Genomic DNA, 24,147 nt, shown 5'->3' with positions numbered 1-24,147 from the left:
CACTGATAATTCATTAGTCTAAAAGGAGCTAAGTGGATTTAATAAAGTAGTCGCTTATTAACCACTGTTTGTATCTGCTTTTCTGTCTCACTTTGATTTCTCTTAATGGCCTGGTAAGCTCTGGGACTGAATACAAAGCAGCAGTCTGGAAGCATTAACCAAGGTCAAGCTGTCAGAGAGAACTTGTGCAGATGGAGCCTCGGTTAGAAAGAGCTGAGGGACTGAACTCAGTGATGGGTATTGTTCAAAACACCCACCCCACTGAAGGAGGAAGCATTGTGAAATCTGGATAAACACTTTTGACAAGCACTGCCATTGTGTCCCGTTTTAGAAGAGCTGGTGGACTAAGGGATACCACCCCAAAAAAATAAGAAATGAGGTGTCTGGAATTATTGTGCAAATGGGTGTGCAAGCTGTCAGCTAGCGTCCACTGTCTGTACACTTCATGAATATAAAATCACGTCCCTCAAAGTTTCTAAAAGTAGATATATTTTTTTAAAAATATCTATTAAATGTGTCCCAGTACCTACTGGTGCTTTTGGGTGCTCTGAATCTATTGGTGCCACATTGCAACATCACTGCTGGGAGTACTGTCTCTAGGGTATCAACCTGTCATTGCTCAATGATACACAAAAATATGTTCTCAAGACTAAGAGGCCCTTTTACTTGTGGAGTAGCAAGGGGCAGACGTGACCGGCATCCCTACCCCTAACAATGACAAGGGAGTCTCTTCAAGTCTTCTAATTTACACCAGCAGCAAGCAGAGTCTCCTACCTCCTATTTGTGGCGGCTGAGCCTGCCCTCTGATGTCACTTCCTGGTCCCGCAAACTGGAAGTTTATGTCCAAGGGAGGGCTGCGAGGAGGAGTTCCTGCTCACTGCTGGCAAAGACTAGAAGACTTGATGAGGTATTGGGGGGGAGGGAGAGAAATGCATTCAAAAGAGACGCCTCCCCATTGCCGGGTGGTAGGGGAGAGAAATACTGACATCCCTGCCAAGACAGTGCTTGGGATGCTCTGCCCTCCCCCTCCCATTACTACCCAGTGCCTTTTACTAAGCAGTGACAAAATCTGGGCTTACTGGATCCTAATGCGGGAATTTTCAGTGGCAGTAAAATAAGATCTTTTCTTTTTGCAAGTCCTGTGCTAATATTTCAATTAGTGCACAGAACTTGGCAAAAAACAAAACAAAAAACAACAACACAAAACCACAGGCGCACTTAGGCCCGGATTCTATATATGGCACCATCGGCGGTGGCTGTCTTAAAAATGGTCATCAATCACACAATGGCGCCATTTATAAAACTGCGCCTTCGGGAAAGGTAGACTCTGGAAATGTAGGCCAGGGTTATCACATGAATCAAATCTATCAAGGTGCTTTAAGAGGCCCTAAGGCCAGGGCCAGCATTAGCTATGCCTACAGCGGCATTAGGTGTCATAAAGCACCTCCATAGGCGCTATACAGATGACACATTTTTTTTTTTGTTTAAAACTACTTTTAAACAGCATTTTGCCCTTAACTTAGGTGCCAGTAGAGCATCTGCTGGTGCCTAAGTTAAGGCACCGTTTATAGAATATGGGCCTTAGCGTCTCCTATTTATGAGGCACTAAAGGGGAAATTCATCAAAGGGCGCCAGACGCGTTAGTGCACACTAACCGCTAAAGATGCCCATCATATGCGCTAATGCATTTGTGCATGCTACCTCGCTTAGCGCCTTTTGATGAATTCCCCCCCAAGTGTTCCCGCATTAAGTTATCCAGTTCGCACTCAGTAATCTGAGTGTGCCAGCCCGTTCCCATTCATCCCCATTCCCTGTCCATGACACCCCCCCTCATAAAAATATTAAAATAAATAGTGTGTGATTACAGCACGCTAAGAGACAAAACTATTGCAAAACGCTATAACGCATCATGCCTGGGCTTTTCCCCCTAAATTACTGGGGTGATCTTTATCTTTATTGAATATTTCTATACCGTTAGTAATGACCAGGCAGTCAATTCAAAGTGGTTTACAATAAAAGAGCCATAAATTAGCAACAGTACGCACAATGGAAAGTCCCTCCAAAAAGGTACCGTACTAACAGCCATAATTTAGGTAATGTACAAGTTGAATATTCATCATTCAGGCACAATACAAACCAAACAGTTTCTCCTCTAAAAACTGGTTATGTGTAAAAACAACTGAAGAGCGCAATGAGTCACGGCATTTAGAGAGAAAGAAAGTCACGGGCGGCTTTGATGCTGAAGCGATAGATTCGCGTTAAGTCCATGTTTGGGCCAGCACAGACGCGGCTTGATGTGGTTTATGAGGATGAGGACTTGGTGAAATATTTGTCTCCAGGTCCAATATGCTTCCACTGATCCCCTGAAGAAGCCTGGGGGTGAAACGGGTCCCATTGGGATCAGGATTTGATTTCACCAAGCTAAGCCTTTTTTATTTTGAATTATGGGATGTGGCATTTATTATAATGCACAAGCAAATTGAAAATAAGAATAAAAAGAGGGTTTTTCAAGGCTGATGATTAAAGAGATGTCCCATTCAATTGATCAGCTTTGTGCTGGGTTGACATGATTTGAAGGGTGCCTGAGGTCTTTTTCCCACTCTTTACGTCCAAATCCACAGACAGAACGTATAATTAACAATAAAGAGTTAATCAACATTTTATGCACAATTATTTAAAATGTGGGGATTTTTTGAAGCTCTACTTTTGGGGTTAAATTAAGGAGGGGCCAATGCAGGAAGCCTGCCTTTTAGAGAAATGCACCGATGGCTACTACTACTATAACTTCTGAGCGCACAGCTTCTAACGTGAAGGTAATGCCAAAGTTTAGCTCATGAAATCAGTAAACAAATCATATGGAAATCTGAAGTACGCAGACCTTGTGTGCTAATCAGGGTGAGCACAACAGTGGTATAGCCACAGGTGAGTCCAGGACTAGAGAATGACACGGTGACAAAATTCATCACCGTTCTCGTCCCCGCGGATAATTGCGGGAAATAATCCCATGTCATTTTCTAGTGTCTATTTCAATCTCAATCCTTCTACTCCAGAATTCTTCAAAGCAAAGCTTTTGGGTCAGTGGTTGTGGCCATTCATACTCTGATTCTTCCCTCTCCTTAAAGAATGACATGAAGATGGTTTCCCGCGGTTATCCGCGGGGATGGGAATGGTGATGAATTTTGTCACCGTGTCATTCTCTACCCAGGACCACTCAGCAGCAGCACACCTATGAAGCCACTGTTGGAAACAGGATTCTGGGCTTGATGGACCTTCAGTCTTTCCCAGTATGGCAATTCTTATGTTATGAACTCTTAGCTGGTGGGGATCCCCAAGCCCTGCCAGCTAAAAACTTCCAAAACCTCTCACTTCCACATACTCTTAAACAGCGGATCTTCGTCAGCAGCATGACTGATTCACATTGCTTGTGCTGGCTCTGACATGTGGAAACAGGAAGTTGCATCAGAAGCAAGGCTTTGGGACCAGCAAGAGCAGCGTTGCCGGTGAAGAGCTGGTCTCTAACAGGTATGTGTCAGTGGCAGGGGACTGGGGGGGGAGGCAGCTTGAGACACAAGAGTGCTGGGGGCACTGGATCAGCCAGGTGGGAGAGAGAGAGAAATATGCCCACCAAAAACTGGATATCTGGCTGCGCCCCTGGCATACTTAGTGCACATGTACAAGCAAAATGAAAGTGCTGATACACATCTGCACTTGTGCTGCAAATATTTTGTAAATAGCGAAATTGCAAAAATTGTGTGCCATAAAATTTTTAGGAAACCAACATTTGTTTTCAAGTTTCCAAGTTTAATAGATTTTTGTTATACTGTCCATCACAAGTATCTAGACAGCTTACAATTTAAATAAAATAAAAGTTAAAATATACAATTTTTAAAAAAAAATTTTTTTGGGGGGGAGAATGAAAGACAGACAGAAACAGCATTTCAGCACATGCTGCTCTGACCTTTGCATAGTACCATTATCTCCCATTCTGTCTATAAAAATTGTGGGGACTGTTCTGCTTGCACATTGGTGGAACACTATTAAGCACATTCCACATTGGTGAAACACTATTACATGGTCACAGATGGTACTGAAGAAGATCAAATTAACCCTTTCTCTGCTTTTTCAGATGTGGGAGTAAAGCTCCTGCCTTGTGCTCAGCCTTAAACTCTTCCACACACTTCTCTGCATTGGGGCTGAATCAGTGGCATAGCCAGACTTGATATTTTGGGTGGTCCCAGAGTTAAGTCGAGTGGGCACATCTTTCCCCCCCAATGTAGTCAGATAAAATACAGGATATTTTAATCTTCTTCTCAGCTCCCTCTTCCCACATCCAATATCTCTCCCTTTCTCCTCCCACACATAGGCTGATAGCTGCCCCCTCCCTAAACCCCCTGTCCTTCCCCAATGTACCTCAAATATGTCCTCAGGATACACCGGGAAAGGGAAGGCCCACTTTGAAGCTGGGTGGAGGGAATCTGCGTCCCTCCAGTTAGCCATCTACATGGAGGCAGGGGGAGTGGGCATCTCTCCCACTACAGGGGGAGTTGTTTGTGGCAGGAAATAATCAGTATCTTTCCTGTTGCAATGGAGGGGGGGGGGTTGCCACCACTGCAGGGGAGCATAATTGTGGTGGGAGAGAGTGGGCAGCTCTCCCACTGTTGGTGGGTTGGGGGTTGTTGGTTGGCAGCTCTCCCGCTGTTGTGTTTTGGGGTTGGGATTTTTTTCCGCACACGTGCCCATCACAATCACCAGCAATGGGCACATGCAAATTTAGCGAGTCTTCGCTCCTCTCTGCCAACCTCATTTACATGAGCGTTTTTTGGAGAATGACTCACTTTTTTAAATTCGCTAGCAGAGCAACTGCTTTAGCAGACCGTCACTTTTTAACGCGTTTTTTTTTTGAGAATCCTGGACCGAGTCCTAATGTAACTGTGAGGGACTCCCGGCTGGGATTTTAAGAATATTCTGTGGTAGAGGAAGCCTACTTCAGATTTTGGATTATTTATTTATAAAATTGTTATACCTTTCTAGTGACAAAAATGCAATTCAGAACACTTTAGAGTACAAATAAAATTGACACAAGAAAAGAAGGAAAGTGCTGTTTTCACTGGCTCCTAACCCCTCAGGGAGATCATTTCAACCTTCTGACTCAACCACACTAAAGGCATGCTTTCTCCATCTCATTTGACTCATAGTTCCCCACCTGGAATTTCTTCAAAAGTTATTAGATTCTGAGATTAAATCTCTATTAGGAACATGATGTTGTAACAAATATTGTGGTTTATTCCCACAGAAACAATAGGGCTCCTTTTACAAAGCCGTGGTAGAGGTTTCTACCGTGGCCCGGTGAGGTAAATGCTCGGTGCTCATAGGAATTCTAGGAGCGACAGTGCATTTACCTCACCGGCCCGCGATAGAAACCTCTACTGTAGGGTTACCAAATGGCTGTATTTCCCCAGAAATGTCCTCCTTTTGAGGGGGACTGGACGGCTTTTCAAAACCCAGCACTTTGTTTGGGTTTCAGAAAGTCTCCTCAAATCGCGTAGGGCAAGGAGGAAGTCCGCATCGTGCGCAGATGCCACGTGATGATGTCATGTGCACGCTTGCTGTGCACATGACATCATGGGGCAGTGGGGGATGGGGCTAGGGTGGGACTGTGGGCGGGGTTAGTGTGTTACAGGGCGGGATGGGTGGGTCTAGGGGGAAATCTGGCAACCCTAATCTACTGCAGCTTTGGAAAAGCCAACGTTAAATACTAAAACCACTTGAGCTATTTTAAATATTTCCTCTACAGGCAACAATACAGATGAAATAACAGACAGCGAGCATCCTCCCATATCATCTTCCCCCTTCACCAACCTAGCAGCCATATTGTCCAAAATTGGTAACTTTGTCAGCCTGACTAAGTCCCACATAATCCAGAAAACATAGACGAAGAGCCTGTATCACTGTCAGAAGAGCCTTCTCATTTAAAAATGGTTGTAACTGATGAGGGTTTAAAATTTTATTACTGTTCCTTAAATCACATGTCCGATTTATCTGCAATCCCCTCCTTACCTAAACATCTCACTGAAGAAACCCAAGTAGCGCCCTATTATCTAGAAGGGACTAGCACAAGATCCTCTCAAAGGACTGAACCTTGCCCTAAACAGGTTGTCTTCCTGCATTTTATACATAGACTAGAGAATGACCAAATTTCAGTTTTGGCTCCGAAACTGGCCCAAAATTCGGATTTAGGTTTCAAAACAAAAATGTAGCCCCAGCTCCATTGCCACATTGCTTCTGTAAGACTTCCCCCCCCCCCACCGAGCCAGTTTCCCATCTCTTAGAGCAGTGATTCCCAATCCTGTCCTGGAGGAACACCAGGCCAATCGGGTTTTCAGGCTAGCCCTAATGAATATGCATGAGAGAGATTTCCATATGATGGAAGTGATAGGCATGCAAATTTGCTTCATGCATATTCATTAGGGCTAGCCTGAAAACCCAACTGGCCTGGTGTTCCTCCAGGACAGGGTTGGAACCACTGTCTTAGAGAAAACCCATTCCCCCTACCAGTCCACCCACAAGCTTCCCAGCTTTCTCCCTCCCTGGGCCTACCTTTTAAAAGTCCTGGTAGTCTAGTGGCTTCTTGCCCTGGTAGCTCCAGGCTCAAAATGGCAACCGAGACTGCCACGGGAGGTTGCAGCCACCATTTTGGAATTGGGAATAGCATAAGGAGGAGCAAGTCATGTCATGCCATTCCCATTTCCAAAATAGAATTTGCAGCCTCCCTTGGCAGTCTCGCAAGGCTGCTGCAGGAAGTCATGGCCACCATTTTAAAGACAGAACTACAAATGTCAGGAGCAATGTGGTATGCTCCTGCCCCAAAGCTACTACATCACCAGGGTTGTTAGAAGGCATGCCTAGAAAGGGCTTAGAGGGACAAGGAGGGGGAAGGTGGGTGGAGGGGAAATTAGATTTATTGGGGGAGGGGGGGCAGTCTTCCAGTGGTGATGGCAACAGGGCCATGTTTTCGGTTCCGGTTCCAACTGACACTGAGTCACAGATTCGGCCACGGATTTGGTTTTGGCTAAAATCCAAACCACCAGTTTCAGTTAGCCTCTACCATAGACCACTATTCTCTAACCAAAACTTCACTTCCATAAGACACCGATTCAAAAGCGTCACCTGATCATACTCATCCCAAAATGGGACCCAGCAGCTGAATATCATCTGCATAAATTACCACTAAAATAAACTATGGGGTTGAGATTCACGAGGATTTAACCAGGCAGGAGAGTTCGCCATCTGCTAATTCAGCAGCACATAACTGGGTAGTGCGGTGGAATTTTGCCACTAACCGGCTATTTCCTATCTAGCCAGGTTAGGAGTCTGGTGGCAGAGCTTGGGCGGAGCCAGCACATAGCTGGTTAACAGTAATATTCAGGCTGCTCATTGGCTGTGCATAAAGTAGGACAGAAAAAAGGCAGTCCTAACTTAAGTGCCAATTTAACCAGGCACCGGTCTGAATATCAGCCAATACCTTCTTAAATTCTGATATTCGGATATTCAATGCCAGGAGCTGCACATGCCCCTGCAATCCCCCTATAAATCTTAACCAATTGGTCCAAAGGTTGCAGATAAATATTAATTAACAACTGGGATTGCGTCTGGGGGGGAGGGGAACTTGTGTAACACCCTACTTAAAAGTTTCTGACCCACTCCTACTAGACTTAACCTGAAATGTATGATTTAGCATAATAGATTACATCTGCTGTAGCACCTTGCCTCTTAATCCCCAGAAACTGACAATGCTACCAAAGAACAATAGGTTTCACCAGATCAAACACTGATGACAGGTCTAAAGATAAAAGCAATACAGGAGTTTCCTTATCCAAATAATAGACCTAATCTAAATGCATCATCAAAAAAGTTTCAGTGCAACTGACTGGACTAGCCCTAGACCAGTGTTTTTCAACTCAGTCCTGGAGTAACCCCTTGCCAGTCAGGTTTTCAGGATATCTACAATGAATATACATAAACTTGATTTGCATACCCTGCCTCCATTACATGCAAATTTTTCATGCATATTCATTGTGGATATCCTGAAAACCTGACTGGTAAGGGGGTACTTGAGAAACACTGGCCTAGAACCTGTTTGTGCTGAATCTACGAGACTGTTGTCTTCTAGGTATCCTGAGATTTGAGTGTTCATTTGTTTCTGTCAGCTTAAGTTGGCAGATTCAACATCGGTGATAATTTTTTTAGAACAGTTCTATTACTACGGGACAGGATGGAGCTAGCTTTGACAGCAACTTCAACAGTGGGGCAGCTGCTTAAATCGAAGCCCCAGCAATGGGGAAATGAAGCTGATGCTGGAGAGAGTTGTACACGGTCCGTGTCCAGTACAAAGCAAGACGGATTGGGATAGGCTGAAGGTCGCTTTGACGGTGACTCCAGCAGTGGGGCAGCATAGCCGATGCAAGATGGACTTCTACGGTATCCGAAAGCGGCAAGATGGATCAGAAGCAAGTATGTGTATCTTATACCACATTCATATTATCTGAATACAGGTCTTTCCTATCTCCAGGGAAGGTGAAGACATCTTATAGGTAAACTTGGCAAGTAAAATTAATAATTACTTGTTGGTTCAAATGAACATGACTATTGGGCAGGGTGACGGGATAATCGCACGCCAGCGCGCCGACAATTCGGCGCAAGACAGAAGCGCGCGGGGGAAAAATAATTTTTTAAGAGCTCCGACTGGGGTTTTGGGGTGGCAGCCCCCCCACTTTATTGGTTAGTGTTCATGCTGCCGTTGCAGGGGGGGGAGAAAAATCAGAAAAAGTTCAGTTTTCTCTATAATGGAGGTTTCCAACCCCCCGAACCCCCCTCCAACAGCAGCGCGAACACTAACCAATAAAGTGGGGGGTTGCCACCCCAAACCCCCGTCGGAGCGCTTTAAAAATTACTTTTTAGATTGGATGGACCATGCAGGTCTTTATTTGAAGTTATTTACTATGCCGCTAAGTTACCTTCCTTTAACACAGGTGTTAACCAAGGCTTCTTTTACCAAGGGAGAAAAAGCATTCAATAGATCCTCCCAGTCAACCCAAAAAATCAATTTCTACTACTATTTATCGCTTATATAGCGCTGAAAGGCATACACAATGCTGTACATATGGACATTTAATAGACCGCTTACGGATACAGACCATAGAAGTCCATCCAGCACCGGGCTTCTGATCCCAAATTATAGAAAGAGAGAAGGAAGAAAGGGATGCAGGGAGCAAAAAGACCCATTTAATGATTTCACTAACTCCACTGAAAACCTGCTCAAACCTATCTCATTAATCGTATCAATTTTCACATCCATCCCCCTTGTTCTACTACTGGATATACAAGTCCAACTCTTCCACTTTTTCCCAAAAGTTAGCGTAGCTGGGTTTAAGAACAGTTGGGCAAGTTCCTGGAGGAGAAGTCCACAGTTTGCTATTGAGACAGACCTGGGGAAGCCACTTCTTGCCCTGAATCGGTAGCATGGAATGTTGCCACTATTTGGCTTTTTTGCCAGGTTCTTGCGACTTGGATTGGCTACTGTTAGAAACAAGATACTGGGCTAGATGGACCAATGGTCTGACCCAGTATGACTATTCTTATTTTATTATGAATTAAACTCCTTTGCCATTGGTTCTGGTGGACTGACCACCTGTCCAGGGCCTAACAAAGTCCTACCACCATGAAACAGTTCCTTGATTTTTCTAACCTGAACAGGTTCTGCATCTCAGATAGCAATGAGAGAGATTTAATGTTTTTCTGTAATGCCAATGTCAAAATAACGCTAGAATGTGAGAAGATTTTACTCTACTACAGAGGTAAAGAAGGAATAATCAACTTGCATTTGGGTACCAAAATAGGGAGTCTTCCAAAGAGCATCCGGATTGTGTCTGACTTGGAGGAAACCCCACCTCCCTCTGCTGAGTGTTTTGCTAATGAGCTGCATTGTTTGCGACTGTTTACTGTAGAACAGCACTTCTCAAAGTATGGTCATGCTGTGTTTGGGATCACGACCAGTCCCAGAACTACATTGGCACATCGTTCTGACACACCTCAGTGCAGTCAGAAGATCACTGTGACCACAACTAGAGGGGGGGGGTCACAACCTGAAAAAGTTTGGGAGTGCCGGTTTAGAATTTTGTTGCTTCTGTTGATGCCAACAGTCTGCTTAGCGACATCACCATTATGCAAGCACTCCAATAAACTTTTAATTTTCAGAATAATCACAAACGTGTGTGGCTGTGCAGTTTGTTGGAATACTGCGTCCAGCATTGGTCTCCCAACCTAAAGAAGGATATAAAACTGCTGGAGAGGGTGCAGAGATGAGCAACAAAACTAGTCAAAGGTATGGAGAAACTAGAATACGAGGATCGACTTAAGAGACTGGGATTGTTCTCCCTTGAGAAAAGGAGACTGCGAGGGGATATGATCGAGACCTTCAAAATGCTGAAAGGAATCGACAAAATAGAGCAGAAAAAACTTTTTACATTGTCCAATTTGACACGGACAAGAGGACACGGAATGAAGCCAAGGGGGGACAAGTTCAGGACTAATATCAGGAAGTTCTGCTTTACTCAGAGAGTGGTTGACACCTGGAATGCTCTCCCAGAGAAGGTTATTGCGGAATCGACCGTCCTAGGATTCAAAAGCAAACTAGATGCACATCTCCTTACGAGAGGCATAGAAGGATATGGGTGACTAAAAATTACGCCAGGTGTACACCTGGCAGGGCCTCCGCATGTGCGGATTGCTGGACTAGATGGACCGAAGGTCCGATCCGGAGAAGGCGCTTCTTATGTTCTTATGTTATGTTATTGGAGGCATCCAGACAGTCCAAAGTCTAAGGGCCTACAAAATAAGTCTTCAGCCCCTTGGTAGAAGTAGCCAAAAGTCTGCGTGTGTTCAATGGCGCCACCAGCTCCCAAATGTGCCCTTGTGCACCAACGTTCACATTTATGTTTACTGACATTTCACCTTTATGCAGATACAAACAAAGCAGTTCACAATGCAAATTAAATGGTAATAAAATCAGAAAGGAATGCCTTTCACCGATTGGAAAGAGAGGTAGTTTTATGAGGAAAAGCATACAGCTGGAAAGAGAAGAGTAGGCTACAGAGCCAACAGGGACCCAGCATTGCCCAAAAATTCACCAAACACTTGGGCCTTAATGCGCGGAATGGCGCACGCTAGCCGCTACCGCCTCCTCTTGAGCAGGCGGTAGTTTTTCGGGTGCGTGCGCTAAAAACGCTAGTGCACCTTCGTAAAAGGAGCCCTTGCCGAAATAAATTTTCAAAGAGGTCTTGCATTTGGAGAATGAAGATTCAGCCCAAAGAAGCAGTTGTAAAGTGTTCCATAGAAGTGGGACAGAACAGAAATTTAAAAAAAAAAAACAGATTTGCACGTGGCTTCAAAATTTTGCTTCAGAAACAGGTGGGATAGTAGGGCAATAGCCATGAACATTTTGAAGAACATAGGGCAGTGCACATATCCCCTCTTTTATAAAGCCGCACAGCAACAGCTCCGATGCCCTTTAAATCTCTATTGGCTTCGGGGCCCTTACCGCAGCAGCCTGCGCTAAACGGCTTCATAAAAGAGGCCCATAGACTAACAAGAGATGAAAGATATGAGGGAATACAAGGCCTTACGTGTAAGCATGTTTATTAAAATTTTTATATAGAGCATATCATTCCTAGCAGGGAAATGGAATAAATGTCTAAGCACCCTCATTTCAAATGCACCCTCCTACCAAACCTTCAGGAAATCAATTAAAACCTATCTCTTTGATAAATTTCGCCGACTCCCTCCCTGCCTTGTATCTCTGATATGCCTCCGGATATACCTGACTACTCTCGACTTGCTAAGATAATCTGAATGTCTTGTATATAACATCACTGTCTGTATACAGTCTCTTCCTCTGTAAACTGCTCTGAACTGTTGTGGTACTGCGGTATACAAAAATAAAGTTATTATTATATACAGCCAAAAAAAGGATCAAAGCAGTTTACAATATATTTCATTCAAAACTATGAAAAGAACTCCATTTAAATAGAAAAGAAAAGGAAAAGAGAAAAGTAGCATTTCTAATGCACAGTATTATATAACAATCTAACCCCCTTTTTAACTAATCCACGATAGCGGTTATTAGCGCAAGGAGCCGCATTGAATGCTCCACGTTGCTCCAGACGCTCATAGGAACTGTATGAGCGTTGGGAGCAGCACGGCTCCCTGCGCTAATAACCGCTATTGTGGTTTAATAAAAGGGGAGGGGGCAAAGTAAAAAAATTAATTAAAATGAAAAATATAAGAATATATATCAGAATTTTGTATTGAACATGAAAAGCAACTGGAAGCCAATGACAATGAATAAGCAAAGGGGTGGTCCTGTCATAACCCTTTGCTGAACAAAGGAGAACTGCTGGGTTCTGAATGGTTTAGAGAAGTTTAAATAAAGTTTTTGAGATGCCAAAGTACACAATCTAACCATGATGCAACAAGAGCATAAAGGAGAGTCTTCCTTGATAGATCATTAAGATAGATATCACACTGCACAAAATTGGCAAAGATGAAGCAGCATTTTTACAAGAGCCATTGACACAAGATGAGATTTCCCTGAGCTATGGAGGTTTGTTGGGAAGTACAATACACTCAACCAGGTGAACCTTCTCTTCCTCTGGGTTTTGGAGGACTAACGCAATGTCTTGCTTTGACCATTAAATTATGCTTAATAGTGTTCCACCAACGTGGCCACTCACGAGCTGGAGATTTCAGCTTGCTGGGGAACTGGGAGGATTAGAAAGTTACAAGAGTTGAATCTGTGCTGGTAGCCAAAATATTCTGCAAACATCATACAATTTGAAAAGACAGAAGTCAATAATCAGCCACTGCATGGATGAAAAAAACTTTCTACCTGGGGGAATGGCCTATCTGAAAATCTGTGCAGGTAAATGTACTTTTGTCTGTGTTTTGCTGAGATGCTCCTGGGGGTGGGTTAGATTGGGGGGAGACAAAATATGTGTTTTATATTGATGTTTCCAATTACTCTATGATGTTTGCTTGGAAAAAAAATGCCCACAGGAAAGCAGGCACAACATCTGTAAGCGCTTTTCTTCTGGGGCAACAATCAATGCAAAACTATCCGTGGAACTTAGAGATGTGCGTTGGACAACTATTTTCATTTGGAAATTTTGGCTTTTCCCCCACCAATTTTCATTCATTCTGTGGTTGTTTCACCTATTTGTGTAAACTAAAAAATATTTTAACCCACATTAAAACATTTGAAGCATGGTAGTCAACCACTATGTGAGTTTATTTGCGGGTTAATTCACATCCAGTTTCTTTTGCATGAACTTTTTTTTTAAAGATGCCTTAATTAACTGAATGCCTGCCAATGAATGCTCAGCCCTTTAATTACTGGTACAGACCCTACAGGCAGAAGTGCCCTTACAGATTGCAGCACTGAAGACAGTTTTATTATTGTCTCCACAGGGGGGGGGGGCGCATGCTACACTCCTGCAGGTACTTTTTCAGCTGTGTTGTGGTCAGGGTCTTAGCCAGACCTGTCGTTTTTGATGAGCCCAGATTTAACTTGGATGGGCCCTACTCACACACACACACATACACACCTTAACATACATGCAAATTTTTAAATTTTCCCCTCTGCCTCTCTCTTCCCTTCTATCTTCACCACTCCAAATCTGTCCATCTCTTTCTAAGGCCCCCCACCGGGTGTGCCTCAGAGATTCTGACAGTGGCAATTCCCATAGGCAACCTGCACCAGCTCTGCATACTTCCCTGTACCATATCCCTGCTCATGAAGAAACAGAAGTGACATCATCAAGGGTGGGAACTCAGTAGAGGAAAGCCTGCAGAGTTGGTGCAGGTTGCCTAGAGATATTTTGGGTGGTGATTCCTATGAAGTAGACTGGGGGGTGAGACTCAGAAACAGATGAAGAGATGCTGGGCCAAGGATGGAGAAGAGGGAGAGGGGGGAGGCACCACCACTGAGGTTTTGGAGCCTCATGGGCCACCAGACTGGTTGGGCCTGAGGTAAGAATGGGGGGGCCTGGGCCCACCTAGGCCACACCACTGATTGTGGTTTGGCATTACTGCTACAAAGCAGACAATCAGCTGTGAGTCTCCTGTCCCACAGAACAGCAGAGTTCAGGAGCACCTCAGAGGTAACCAAGTGAAGTTCAAGGAATAAAGATGGATTTTATAGTAACTGAAGGTTAAGATCTTAAGCAATGCTTCCCAAACTTTTTGTGGCTGAGACCTCATTAGGGCATGTTGACACAAAAGGAGTGGAGGAGTCCAAAATAAAAACTGGTGAGCTCCCGATGTTTTGCAAACAAACCTCCTTTATTTCTTAATACCACAACACAGACTCGACATGTACATGTTTCGGCTTGATGGCCTGCATCAGGAGTCTCGAAGTTTGGTGTAAAAGTAAACAGATAAACATCCGTATGCTGATTGCTCTTGGTGGCGTTTTTCACAGCAATATTCCCTTTTGTATTCTGTTTTACCTACTTTCGTGAGGCTGAAGTAAACATTGGATGTTTATCTGTTTACTTTTACACCAAACTTCGAGACTCCCGATGCAGGCCGTCAGGCCGAAACATGTACATGTCGAGTCTGTGTTGTGGTATTAAGAAATAAAGGTTTGTTTGCAAAACATCTGGAGCTCACCAGTCTTTATTTTGAACTCCACTCCTTTTGTGTCAACATATTGTGATTGTGGATTTGATTCTCCTGTTTGTCTCTGTCATCATTAGGGCATACCATCTAATGCAAGAAAAGAAGATGGCTTATAAACAATAATAAGCTAGTGACAGCTACAAGTTCAAATCCTTGCACGACATGGTGCCTGGCTACGTGATGACCAAGCTTCCTCCATATGTGCCGAACAGGTCCCTCCACTCCCAGGATGAAATATACCTCAAAAGGCCTCCTGGTCATGCCCTTCAACTGCAAACCACCAAACGACGTTCCTACTCCCACTTCATACAGACCCACTGGAATTGACTGCCCCCCCTACCCCCCCCGCAGATCAAATCCCTTGAAGGACTTCTCAACTTTAGGAAAGTAATAAAAAAATACCAATTCACCTAACTCCCCCACCCACGATTAACAGATTACAAAGAACTGTATATTGATACAAGATACTTGGTATGTATCGCGATAGGATAAAAACTTGTATTGTAAAATCTTGTGACAAATTTAACCTGTAAACTGTATATTATGGATATTGGTAGATCCATAGTATGTGGTGAGTTAGGATAAAAATTTGCGCCAGAAAAAAAGATGTACTGTAACTATGACATATTGTAACCTGTATATTATGGGGCTCATAATCTGAACAAAAATACGTCTAAAACCTCATCTAAATGGGCACTTGAATGATCAAAAAGACAGGTCTTCCAAGTATCGATAATCGAAACAGGTTTTAGACGTATCTAGAGGCAGCTTAGGCCTTTTGATTGCTGTTGTGCGCCCAGAGTGAAAAGGGGCATTTTTGGAGGAGTGGTTAGGGCGGGAAGTGGGCCGACCAAACTTAGTCATCCTGCAGCAATAATCAAAAGTTTGACAAGACTGCCTAGATGGAACTTATATATTGTGACTTAGGCAATCTAAAACCAGGTATAAGTATCCAAAAGTATCCAAAGTGACCAGATAGCTACTGCATGGACAAAGTACAGACCTGCACACACTCCCCCAGTGATTACTGACCCCCCCCACACACACACACACACACCGCCATAAAAATCAGAATAAAAATGTACATACCTGCCTCCAGAATTTCAGCACCTGACATAGGAAAGCCTAGTAGAGCTGCAAGGAATTGACTTAAGTAGTCTGGGGGATGGACTAGAGAACCATAGGGAGGAGGACCCAGGCCCACTGCATTTATGGTGGAACATGTGCACCCCCCAAACCCTACTGTACTGTCCCTTAAGTTAACTCAACTTGTACGTCAACTCAACTTGTACTTCTCTAATCTTTTGTAAACCGCATAGAACTTAACGGTACTGCGGTATATAAACTGTTATTATTATTATTATTATTATTATTATTACTGCCACTTAGGTACCACCTGCAGCCATAAGGGCTATTGGGGTGGTAGACAGGTGGGCATAGTAGGTTTGGGGGATGTTTTGAGGGGCTCACCAATGACCTGCAAGGGAGTTGTGGTGAGATGTTTATGTGGCACTCTTTTTGTGAAGTTCATAGCAGTGCCCTGTAAGGTGCCCCACAACTCTGGGTGGCCAGTCCATCACTTTGCTGACCCCTCCCACATCCAAAAGGTCTTTTTCTAGGCGTTTTGGATGAGAATGAGGTATAAAGATAGATGACTTGGCAGTCTGGACGATCAAACGGCTGAATGTATAATTTGACGATTCTCGGGAAAAAAATATTTTGTCTGTATTTTTCCGAGAATGGACTTTAGACACTGCCGACTTTGGGCGACTAGCATCCTAGGCCCAAAATGGACTTAGACTTTTTTTTTTTTTTAATTATTATTATGCCCCTCCACGTATGTTAACCTGTAACCTGTCCTGAGCTCTTTGGGGAGGACAGGATATAAAACAAATTAAATAAATAAAATTATCATAGTCTGCAGGCTATTTGCAGCCACTAATGCCCAAATCTATATAGTTGTACCTAGAAAACACACACATATACTATGAATTGATTTGACAAGGATCACTGGGGCTTAAGTTCACAGCGCTGGACTGGTTTAATTAAAAAGGCATAAGCAAAACCATTCTGATGTCAACCTAATAAGCAGCATAAGCTGTGTGGTTAACATATCTGCAGGAAGCTGAGCAGTAAACCAATCTGTATATGTCCTTCCAGACTGTTAGGGACACAGATAAGTAGCCGAATGGGAAAAGTGCTCCCTTTCACATGACATTCCATGAAAGAAGGGCACAGTCCATGGTGAGAAAACTATTCCATTGTGAGAAATGCTTTCCATGGGGAGAGGCTCTAGGGCAGGGGTAGGGAACTCCAGTCCTCGAGAGCCGTATTCCAGTCAGATTTTCAGGATTTCCCCAATGAATATGCATTGAAAGCAGTGCATGCAAATAGATCTCTTGGACATTCATTGGGGGAAATCCTGAAAACACCGACTAGAATACGGCTCTCGAGGACTGGAATTCCCTTCCCCTGCTCTAGGGTGAAAAGATACATTTCAGGCTCAAACAACACATTCTGTAGTGAAACGAGATGGTCTAGAGAGCAGTGGTCTCATACTCAAATCTATTGCAGGCCCACATTTTGGATTTGTAGGTACTTGGAGGGCCGCAGAAAAAATAGTTCATGTCTTATTAAAGAAATGACAATTTTGCATGAGGTAAAACTCTTTATAGTTTATAAATCTCTCCCCCCCCCAAGTTAATCTCCCCCCCCTCGAAAGCCTGCATGTTCCTCCCTTTTGTGCAGCGTCCTCCAGCTTTTCCCCTGGCCTCCCGGTCTTAGTTTCAGCTAATTACCGCAGCCTGCAGAGAGGATTGCCGGTGCTATAGCGTTCCTTGCAGGCTGCCATCAGCCTCCGCAGCACATTCCCTTTGCTGCAGTCCCGCCCCTCCTCTGACATCAGGAGCAGGATTGCAGCAGAGGAAACGTGCTGCTGAGGACGACGGCAGCCTGCAAGGATCGCTACAGTACCGACAATCCTTTCTGCAGGCTGCAGTAATTAGCTGAAGGTAAGAGTGGGAGGCCAGGGGGGAAGCCGGAGGACGCTGCAAAGAGCGGGCAGCACTAGTACAGACCACGGGCCAAAATAGTACCTGGTGGGCCGCAAGTTTGAGACCACTAGTCTAGAGTACGAGCGCATTCTGTGACTTCAGAAAACATGCCTAATTTCATAGCATTCCATTACATGCAAAAAGCATCAAGGAAAATTAGGAAAGCTAATATTCAACGTAAATGGGACAGACCATTGTTGGATAAGTGAAAAAAGTCAGACAATGCAGAAAACAAGGGTAACCCTTAAACAATGCACAGAGAAAGGCAATAAAAGCAAGATCCCGTGTCCAAAACAAATTGTCTCAGGTGTTAAACTTCCCTGTGTACTTTGCTGGAAAACGGAAAGAGAAGCTGCACGTCTTAATGGTGATGCGATGATGTCACCAGGAAAAGGGGGGGGGGGGAGGGTTTGTCTGTCGGATATATGCCGAATGGTCAGATTAGTGAAGGTTGGATAATCAAACTGTACTTTATTTTTGAAATGCTTTCAAAATTCTACTGTAGAATATATTTGCATCTCAAGAATATGGTTGATATATTTCTACCAATTAATCCTGGTAAGATTATGATATATTGGAGACGTCTCTTGAAAGCAGCCAGGAGAGACTCACTTGTAGCAGAATTTGCTGTAAACAGAAAGGCAGCCTGGACTAGAACACCAGGGTAGCTTTGTCTAAAACAGTCCCATTCTGGAAAGGCAGAACTTGTGTAGCATTAAGGAAGAACCAAAAATCTGGGCTGCCTTTTCTCTCTACCTTTTGTCATGCCTTGGACTACAAATTGGCTGCTTTGAAGTAGCACATAATTGGTGGTCTGGGACATGAAGAACAGGGGAGATGTGACTCACAGTTAGTTAACTGAACAGAAGTCTGTTTTATCCTTTAAATGGGCCTTTTTAACTAAAGTAAGGCCTGACCTCCTACTCTCAATAAATTATATGTTGGGCCACTAGAATGCACGGAAACAAAATGTAAGGCAAAACACTGCTGCTTTGAACTACTTTCTAAGCCGTGGGCCAGTACACACTGTGTAAGCAGCATCACCAATTTCAACCTAGCTCATATGGCACTAAACGACACAAACAACAATAAAAGACAAACTCCCCTGCTTATAAGTGATGATGGGGGTTTCCCCCTCATGTGACATCCAACTCATCAGCCTTATGGTAAGCAGCTCACACTAGGAGTAAGAAACCAACAAGTGGACAGTATGACCCCAGCGCACAAAATGATAGTCTCTTCAAGAACTTAGGGCTCCTTTTACGAAGGTGCGTTAGGGCCTTAACGCGCGGAATAGCGTGCGCTAAAACGCCCCGCGCGCAAGCCGCTCCCGCCTCCTCTTGAGCAGGCGGTAGTTTTTCTAATCCAGTGCGTGCGCTAAAAACGCTAGCGCACCTTTGTAAAAGGAGCACTTAGTTCAAACATAAAACCAAAAAAAAAAATCTCAACAATTCTGTTTGCAGTTACAAAAATTAATATGTGTATCCACAAGGAGGATAGCGGAAGCTGCGGATGCAACCGATTTTTGGCTCTCTGTTTTGGGTATAATAAACTCTGCATTTTCTTTTTTTGTCTGATAAAAAAAAAAAAGAAATTCATTTCTTTATGTAGAAAACTATGCATAAATAATATATTTGCAACAACAACATATCTAGGATGGTGGATGTGATCAGAGCTCCCCCCCTCCCCCACAGCCTACATCTCTCTGAGGTCTGCTTTAATACTGCAGGCCACTCTTTTCATCCTGGAGAATTTCTCACAGATTTTATGAGCCATCACTTACCTCCTTCCCTCTTCTCTTTTTATTTCTCTTCTCCTCCTGTACTTTCTTGACAGTATAGCACCACTTCAGTCTTCAGGGGTGGGGGTGGGGGGTGTTTTCTCTGCCATCTCCAATTTAAAAAAAGAACTATTCACAACAGGCCTCCAAGCCTCTGTGTGCGGATCATTTCGGTCCGGGGATCAAATCATGTTCTCCGACTGAAGTGCCCCTCTCTTTTCTATCCTCCTCCTCCCCCCCCCCTTCTGATCTACCCCCCTCCCCCGTCTCCCTCCTCTCCCCCCTACTTCTCTCCTTGCTGTTTGCAACTCTATGATCAATTTGATATGTAACCACTTGTAATCTCTGTCTAACTAATGTGAACCGCCTAGAACTCTTTGGGGTATGGCGGTATACAAAAATAAAGTTGTTATTATTATTATTATCCCATCCGAACTGGGGTGGGGGGAGGGGTTCCCGATCAAAAGCCCGAGTAACCGGCAGTCCTCGCTTCCTGCCCTTCCCTGCCGCGTATCCGATGGCAGGAGCCCAGACTCCACTCAAGCACGTCGACTGAGCTCTTTTAGTCACACCTAAAACACAGGAAGCTTCACATCCCTTCACTTTTCTTTAAGACAGGAAAACCAGACCCCAGCAGCATTTCCACCCCAGTCCTGAGAAATCAAGACGTTTTCCCCAATCCACATATCCATGGACAACACAACCTGCTATTCCTGCCTCCTCCTACAGTGGAAAAGAACAATGTTGTCTCACACAGCAATTTCAGCTCCCCCCCACCACCCTTGTCTTTGCAAACTTTGAAGGGGGGGGGAGTAGTTGGAAAGTTTGCTGCCTCTAACTGCCCCACTTCCAGCTGAGTCCTTTTCAGACTCGCTTCCAAAGCTGCCTGGCTACATTTGACAAGATAATCGGAGCACAGCTTAGTAAACAGGGAAGACCAGAGCAGATAATTATAAGAGATAAATCTTCCCAGGCACAAAAGAGTCCTTGAGAATATGCAACAAAAGCCTTCTCAGCATGCATTTTGCATATTAAGGAGCAAAATGCCAGTGCCGACTGTTCCGAGCTGCTCAAAGTAAATGGCCTTGGATTTAAAAAAAAATAATAATAATAATAATTAAAAGTTCTGAAAGATTTCTGGGTGTCCCACTGTAACAACTTTCAGACCCACATCTGCAGTCAAGCAACAGATTCTCCAATCCTTGCCTAGTTACTAAGATGTCAAAGGGCATTCTGCCTGTGCAAACGTTGCGTCTCGGCCCCCTGGAGGAGGCTCGTACCTGAGTGCAGACCGAACTTGTGCACGGTTTCCGAAGCAGGTGTCCTCTCCCCGGGAAACAGGCAGAGGGGCACAGACAGCTCCTTCCCTGAGCCAGATGCAGAAGCGCTCGTGCGTCTGAGCTGGGCTTTGGCTGTAGCCGAGTCAGTCCCAGCTCTGTGTTTTCAACTGGTTGATTTACTGCTTTCCAACCACACCCCTGTGCAGGCTGAAGTTGCAAAGTGAAGTGACCGGACCCTGTACAGCCCGTTTACATGCAGTGACCTCTTCGTGTCCTTCAGCAAAGGGTTTAAAGCCCTCATATAATTTGTCTATGTAAAACAAGCCACCGATGAAAACAAAAACAAAAAAACTGTGGATACAGATGTTCTGGAGATAATTTATTAAACACTGAAACATAAAAACATGAAAATTCAATTTAAAAAGTACAATGATAAAAAAATACAGTGCTAAAAATCCAACCAGTTGGATTTTTATCACTGTACTTTTTAAATTGAATTTTCATGTTTTTATATGTCAGTGTTTAATAAATTAGCTCTAGAACATCTGTATCCACAGTTTTTTGTGTTCATCGGTGGATTATTGGGTCTCCACATTTTTCTTTTGTTATGTAAAACAAGCGCCAAGGACCTGATTTGCTAAGGCTGGGGGTAGGAGGAAGAAAAGTTCAGTAAAGCAGGCTAGTGTGATAGATACCTATCCTTTGTGTAACATTTATCCAGGCCATCGCTCAGTGCCTCTTCCCCTCCCCAAATAACTGAAGCAAACTTGCAGAACTGATAAAGTATGCCAGGTGACTTTTCTGTGTGCTGGAAGAAGAACAGAATGATATCGTTGTAGTTAAGGCTCTGGTTTCCTGAAATTCTGCAGATTTTGATGTCTTTCCTTACCAACATCTGCTTATTAAATAAGTATTGCTTGTACATTAAGGAGTAGCTAATCAAATTACCCTCATTTGGACAAACCCCATATAAATTTGCAGTTCCTTTTTGTGTGGACACTTTTCATGAAAACCCCCCACTGATGCCGCCTCACCCAGCAACACTTCCAAAACCCACCTCCCCAGGTACTTTTAAACGCAGAGGTGAATAATAATTATAAGCCCATGTCCAAGGATAAAACATCATTTTCTCCACATAAATTATTTTATTGCGTCATATGAGAACCATTTTCAAAACTACCTACTTGGTATAAGGTTACCATATGACTCCAGAAAAAGAAGGATGGATTCAGACATCCGGGTTTTACTTCCAAATGGAAGTAAAACCTAGACGTCTCAATCTGTCCTCCTTACTTCCATTGCTTTCAGTGGAAGCAAAACCCGGATGTCTCAATCTGTCCTCCTGGTAAAGAGCAGTCTACCCAGGCAAACTGGCTGTGTGAAACTGACCTCCCTGGATCCAGCCAAAAACATACTTCCAGATGCAGTTATAGGGATAATCCCAGAAGTATATTTTGGGCAGGATCAGAAAAGGCCTTATTTAGTCTATGTTTTCAAATTTATCCTTTTTTTTTCCATAAAAATTCTAATTACGTAAGTACACAAGCATTTTCATACTGTGACAGACTAAAGGTCCATCAAGCCCAGTATCCTTTTTTCAACCGTTGCCAATCCAGAGTGGTGTAGAACGGGTAAAAGTGAATCGATTCTACTCTTTCAAAAAGTACCAGGGGACACTCAATGAAGTTACAGATGGACAGATAGTCATACAGATGGATGGAGCCTCCCCTATAGATGACTAAAATATCTCAACAATTAAAAACTCCTAGCTGACCCTTGTATTTTGTGTATATGTGTGCCAATGCATACACAAAGACAGACAATCAGATAAACAGATATTGACTTCCCAATGGGTGCTATTGTTTGGTGAAATGCACCTAAAATTTCCCTACTAGGGGATACTGAAAAGTTCTCAGTCCAACTAGGAAGAGAATGATGTGGTGGATATGGTTCAATCAATGATCTGAAACAATATCAAAACACAGAATTTCATTTCTGAAAATTGGCATTTAACCAAATAAGATAACACTCTTTTCAATCACAATGGCAAAATAACACTCAGAATTTAGGAAGTTGGTTGGTTAGACTGAGAACTTTATAGCACTCCCTTGTACATGTAGATAACCTTAACATACAAATATCAACCAACAACAAACATAAACTTTCAATACAATTCTGTGATTCCTTCATGCACTGTATAAAGTATAATTTAATCACTTCACCACTACATCACAATCTAACATAAGAACATAAGCAATGCCTCTGCCGGGTCAGACCCGAGGTCCATCGTGTCCAGCAGTCCGCTCACGCGGCGGCCCAACAGGTCCAGGACCTGTGCAGTAATCCTCTATCTATACCCCTCTATCCCCTTTTCCAACAGGAAATTGTCCAATCCTTTCTTAAACCCCAGTACCGTACTCTGCCCTATTACGTCCTCTGGAAGCGCATTCCAGGTATCCACCACCCGCTGAGTAAAGAAAAACTTCCTAGCATTTGTTTTGAATCTATCCCCTTCCAATTTTTCCGAATGCCCTCTTGTTCTTTTATGTTTTGAAAATTTGAAGAATCTATCTCTCTCTACTTTCTCTATGCCCTTCATGATCTTGTAGGTTTCTATCATGTCTCCTCTGAGTCTCCGCTTTTCCAGGGAGAAGAGCTCCAGCCTCTCCAATCTTTCAGTGTATGAAAGGTTTTCCATGCCCTTAATCATTCGTGTCGCTCTCCTCTGGACCCTCTCAAGTATTGCCATATCCTTCTTAAGGTACGGTGACCAATACTGAACACAGTACTCCAGGTGCGGGCGCACCATTGCCCGATACAACGGCAGGATGACTTCTTTTGTTCTGGCCGTAATACCATTTTTAATAATACCCAACATTCTGTTTGCCTTCTTCGCGGCTGCTGCGCATTGCGCCGTTGACTTCATTGTTGTATCCACCAGTACACCCAAATCTCTTTCAAGGTTACTTTCCTCTAATACTAATCCCCCCATTTGGTAGCTGAACATCGGGTTTTTTCTCCCTATATGCATGACTTTGCATTTCCCTACATTGAATTTCATCTGCCATTTATTCGCCCACTCCTCCAGTTTGTTTAGGTCCCTTTGTAGGTCCTCACACTCTTCCGTAGTTCTAACCCTTCTACAGAGTTTAGTGTCGTCCGCAAATTTTATAACTTCACAATTTGTCCCCGTTTCCAGGTCATTTATAAATATATTGAACAGCAGCGGTCCAAGTACAGACTAATCTAATCTAATCTAAGCCTTAAATTTATATACCGGGTCATCTTTTAAAAATAAAAG

General features: G+C 43.6%; 1 protein-coding gene across 5 annotated transcripts in view; it reads right to left on the bottom strand.

Moving 5' to 3' along the window:
- The window catches only part of BCAR3 (BCAR3 adaptor protein, NSP family member), a 213,011-nt gene that overhangs the window by 125,170 nt on the left and 63,694 nt on the right, over positions 1 to 24,147 (bottom strand). Inside the window, exon 1 of one of the 5 annotated variants that reach the window (XM_033917114.1) lies at positions 20,847 to 20,999. The exons of 3 other annotated variants lie outside the window; for them this stretch is intronic. The gene's annotated coding sequence lies outside the window, so the exon portion shown is untranslated. Of the gene's footprint in view, positions 1 to 19,569; positions 19,781 to 20,846; positions 21,000 to 24,147 lie in introns of those variants that run through there. One more of the 5 variants, XM_033917113.1, reaches the window with a different exon arrangement.

The sequence above is a fragment of the Geotrypetes seraphini genome, chromosome 12 (genome assembly GCF_902459505.1).
Source record: "Geotrypetes seraphini chromosome 12, aGeoSer1.1, whole genome shotgun sequence".
In the NCBI taxonomy this organism is placed as follows: domain Eukaryota; kingdom Metazoa; phylum Chordata; class Amphibia; order Gymnophiona; family Dermophiidae; genus Geotrypetes; species Geotrypetes seraphini.
This window is presented reverse-complemented; position numbering and strand designations above follow the sequence as displayed.